The sequence below is a fragment of the Schistocerca serialis genome, unplaced genomic scaffold, assembly GCF_023864345.2.
Source record: "Schistocerca serialis cubense isolate TAMUIC-IGC-003099 unplaced genomic scaffold, iqSchSeri2.2 HiC_scaffold_720, whole genome shotgun sequence".
NCBI classification, from domain to species: Eukaryota; Metazoa; Arthropoda; class Insecta; order Orthoptera; family Acrididae; genus Schistocerca; species Schistocerca serialis.
In genome coordinates this window covers 22,501-27,500 of record NW_026048322.1, presented here as the reverse complement: position 1 = coordinate 27,500, position 5,000 = coordinate 22,501, and the positions used below count along the sequence as shown (strand labels likewise).

The 5,000-nt window shown below is 50.6% G+C and overlaps 1 non-coding gene across 1 annotated transcript in view; it reads left to right on the top strand.

Annotated features, from left to right (window-relative positions):
- The first annotated feature begins 4,049 nt into the window (after positions 1 to 4,049).
- The window catches only part of LOC126449458 (small subunit ribosomal RNA), a 1,909-nt gene continuing 958 nt past the window's right edge, over positions 4,050 to 5,000 (top strand). Inside the window, exon 1 of the ribosomal RNA XR_007584381.1 lies at positions 4,050 to 5,000. This exon is cut by the window's right edge and continues 958 nt beyond it. This is a non-coding gene — a ribosomal RNA (small subunit ribosomal RNA).

Genomic DNA, 5,000 nt, shown 5'->3' with positions numbered 1-5,000 from the left:
CCTAAGCGATATTGTACCTTAACCTAAGGTATATCGTACCTTAACCTAACCTACATTGCGCCTTCACCTAACCTACGTTGTACCTTAACCTAACCTACGTTGTACCTTAACCTAACCTACGTTGTACCTTAACCTAACCTACGTTGTACCTTAACCTAACCTACGTTGTACCTTAACCTAACCTACGTTGTACCTTAACCTAACCTACGTTGTACCTTAACCTAACCTACGTTGTACCTTAACCTAACCTACGTTGTACCTTAACCTAACCTACGTTGTGCCTTAACCTAACCTACGTTGTGCCTTAACCTAACCTACGTTGTGCCTTAACCTAACCTACGTTGTGCCTTAACCTAACCTATGTTGTGCCTTAACCTAACCTATGTTGTGCCTTAACCTAACCTATGTTGTGCCTTAACCTAACCTATGTTGTGCCTTAACCTAACCTATGTTGTGCCTTAACCTAACCTATGTTGTGCCTTAACCTAACCTATGTTGTGCCTTAACCTAACCTATGTTGTGCCTTAACCTAACCTACGTTGTGCCTTAACCTAACCTACGTTGTGCCTTAACCTAACCTACGTTGTGCCTTAACCTAACCTACGTTGTGCCTTAACCTAACCTACGTTGTGCCTTAACCTAACCTACGTTGTGCCTTAACCTAACCTACGTTGTGCCTTAACCTAACCTACGTTGTGCCTTAACCTAACCTACGTTGTGCCTTAACCTAACCTACGTTGTGCCTTAACCTAACCTACGTTGTGCCTTAACCTAACCTACGTTGTGCCTTAACCTAACCTACGTTGTGCCTTAACCTAACCTACGTTGTGCCTTAACCTAACCTACGTTGTGCCTTAACCTAACCTACGTTGTGCCTTAACCTAACCTACGTTGTGCCTTAACCTAACCTACGTTGTGCCTTAACCTAACCTACGTTGTGCCTTAACCTAACCTACGTTGTGCCTTAACCTAACCTACGTTGTGCCTTAACCTAACCTACGTTGTGCCTTAACCTAACCTACGTTGTGCCTTAACCTAACCTACGTTGTGCCTTAACCTAACCTACGTTGTGCCTTAACCTAACCTACGTTGTGCCTTAACCTAACCTACGTTGTGCCTTAACCTAACCTACGTTGTGCCTTAACCTAACCTACGTTGTGCCTTAACCTAACCTACGTTGTGCCTTAACCTAACCTACGTTGTGCCTTAACCTAACCTACGTTGTGCCTTAACCTAACCTACGTTGTGCCTTAACCTAACCTATGTTGTGCCTTAACCTAACCTATGTTGTGCCTTAACCTAACCTATGTTGTGCCTTAACCTAACCTATGTTGTGCCTTAACCTAACCTATGTTGTGCCTTAACCTAACCTATGTTGTGCCTTAACCTAACCTATGTTGTGCCTTAACCTAACCTACGTTGTGCCTTAACCTAACCCATATTGTACCTTAACCTAACCCATATTGTACCTTAACCTAACCCATATTGTACCTTAACCTAACCCATATTGTACCTTAACCTAACCCATATTGTACCTTAACGTAACCTAATTTGTGCCTTAACGTAACCTAATTTGTGCCTTAACGTAACCTAATTTGTGCCTTAACGTAACCTAATTTGTGCCTTAACGTAACCTAATTTGTGCCTTAACGTAACCTAATTTGTGCCTTAACGTAACCTAATTTGTGCCTTAACGTAACCTAATTTGTGCCTTAACGTAACCTAATTTGTGCCTTAACGTAACCTAATTTGTGCCTTAACGTAACCTAATTTGTGCCTTAACGTAACCTAATTTGTGCCTTAACGTAACCTAATTTGTGCCTTAACGTAACCTAATTTGTGCCTTAACGTAACCTAATTTGTGCCTTAACGTAACCTAATTTGTGCCTTAACGTAACCTAATTTGTGCCTTAACGTAACCTAATTTGTGCCTTAACGTAACCTAATTTGTGCCTTAACGTAACCTAATTTGTGCCTTAACGTAACCTAATTTGTGCCTTAACGTAACCTAATTTGTGCCTTAACGTAACCTAATTTGTGCCTTAACGTAACCTAATTTGTGCCTTAACGTAACCTAATTTGTGCCTTAACGTAACCCATGTTGTGCCTTAACGTAACCCATGTTGTGCCTTAACGTAACCCAATTTGTGCCTTAACGTAACCCATGTTGTGCCTTAACCTAACCTATATTGTGCCTCAACCTAACCTATATTGCGCCTTAACCTGACGCACGTTGTCGCTGAACCTGCTCTGTAATTGTTATGCAACTCGTTAAATTAGTGTAGTGTTGCCTAACCGCAACCCTCGCAATATAGTTCGCTATTCGCACTGCCCGGTCCCCTGTGTATCGCGTCATGTTAAACACCTTGCAGGTGTTGCTGACTTTCCACATGCTCCTGCTATACACTGTAATGTGGATAGCAGCAGGACGTACATGCCCCCCCCCCTTCCCCCCTGCCTTCGCAAGCTGGTCGTTGAGAAGTTTGCATGTTCAATGCCCTTCGCATGCCGACGTACTCAGCCTACGTTGTGGTACGGCCTGTCACCTGTCCGCCGATGTACGCAAAACCCACAAACTGTACTGCACATTGGTCCGTATGTACTGAATGATACATCGTGGCACATGTGTGACCGTACGACGACTGCGCCTAGCAACGGCAGACCATACAGTCCAAATATTGTGCACGCAGCTACGTGTCGTCTCCCTATAAGAGCTGGATTGCAGTGTGGTACGCCATTCAGACGTGTGGGAGGAACGGACGCCCTGGATGGCGATCAGCATGAGCAGTCTGTTGATGTAGTGGAGCGTGTATTCGGACGTAGTCGTCTCTTCTCACACACCGTGATAGCATGTTGCACCGCGTTCCACATCTGCGACATCCTGCAGAGGCCGGCTGACAGTCGTTCGCGCAATGGACACCGCATACGTACGGGGGCTACCTTCCACGTGTTCTCGAGGCGTGCACATGTTGTTGCGTCTATGTGGGCAGACGTAGTGTGTTGTGACACCTGACACAGGCATGCAATACTCGTTGCAAATGGCGATGGACGTCTACGTTTGCTGGTGACGTTACGCAAATGAACAACAGGTAACCCGTTGTGGTGCGGTTGTTCTCGCTAGAGGTGAATCAGTGTTGGCGACGATCGGTCGAGCTATTAACCGGTTGTTTCAGGGATACCCACCATGCCCACGAACGTGAAAGGGGACCCACCATGCCCACGAACGCGAAAGGGGATCTGGGTGTGAGGCGATACGCGGCGGTGGCTGGGTGGGACCGTCCCCGGCCGGTGAGGGGGGGCCGCCCGGCGTGCTGGCAGCGCGGTGCGTGGGCGCACGCGCTACAGCCGGCTGGTGGGGGCGGCCAGTGGCAGGCGCGCCGGCCGACGGACGCGGCAGGCGGCGCAGCTGCGCGCCGGCGCCCCCTGCTCGCGGCGCCTTGCGGCCAAAGTAGGTCCTCGCGGGCCCGGTGCGAAGCGCGGTGGCCATCTGCAGTGTGCTGGTCCGATTGAGGACTGTGTGCGCTGAGGATGCGCCGCCGCCCGGCGCTCGGCGCCGCGACGCCGTCTGCTGCTCGGTCGCCCCAGCGGTTCTCGCAGGTGGTTTGTATCGCAGCTGTGCGGACGTGTTGGCGCGTGCGCTGTGCTGGGAGAGTTCGCTTCGGCACCCAAGTGGGGCTTTTGTCCTTCTGTGGCGCTGGCGTTGGAGCTGCCGGTCACCGTAGGTGGCGCGTGTTGTCTCCCGCCGGCAATGCCACGACAGCACGCTCCCGGGCCTCTGTCGGCAGCGGCAAGCTCAGTTGGGAGCACGGGTGGTCGCACCTAAAGCGTCTACTCGCCTAACTCCGGGCGATTGCGCCTCTCTCGAACCCGACCAAGTACTTAGGACGGCGCTGCGCGCCGCCGGGACCTGAGAGGGTTTCGAGGTGTGTTGTGCAGGGGAGCTCAGCCTCCTCCTGTTTGCAGAATAATTGAGCGGACGCTTGCGTGTTCGCGCGGGCCCCCGGGACACACTCCCGGGCGGCCGGCTGCTCAGCTCTAGTTGACGCAGCTCCCTGGTTGATCCTGCCAGTAGTCATATGCTTGTCTCAAAGATTAAGCCATGCATGTCTCAGTACAAGCCGCATTAAGGTGAAACCGCGAATGGCTCATTAAATCAGTTATGGTTCCTTAGATCGTACCCACGTTACTTGGATAACTGTGGTAATTCTAGAGCTAATACATGCAAACAGAGTCCCGACCAGAGATGGAAGGGACGCTTTTATTAGATCAAAACCAATCGGTCGGCTCGTCCGGTCCGTTTGCCTTGGTGACTCTGAATAACTTTGGGCTGATCGCACGGTCCTCGTACCGGCGACGCATCTTTCAAATGTCTGCCTTATCAACTGTCGATGGTAGGTTCTGCGCCTACCATGGTTGTAACGGGTAACGGGGAATCAGGGTTCGATTCCGGAGAGGGAGCCTGAGAAACGGCTACCACATCCAAGGAAGGCAGCAGGCGCGCAAATTACCCACTCCCGGCACGGGGAGGTAGTGACGAAAAATAACGATACGGGACTCATCCGAGGCCCCGTAATCGGAATGAGTACACTTTAAATCCTTTAACGAGTATCTATTGGAGGGCAAGTCTGGTGCCAGCAGCCGCGGTAATTCCAGCTCCAATAGCGTATATTAAAGTTGTTGCGGTTAAAAAGCTCGTAGTTGGATTTGTGTCCCACGCTGTTGGTTCACCGCCCGTCGGTGTTTAACTGGCATGTATCGTGGGACGTCCTGCCGGTGGGGCGAGCCGAAGGCGTGCGACCGCCTCGTGCGTGCTCGTGCGTCCCGAGGCGGACCCCGTTGAAATCCTACCAGGGTGCTCTTTATTGAGTGTCTCGGTGGGCCGGCACGTTTACTTTGAACAAATTAGAGTGCTTAAAGCAGGCAAGCCCGCCTGAATACTGTGTGCATGGAATAATGGAATAGGACCTCGGTTCTATTTTGTTGGTTTTCGGAACCCGAGG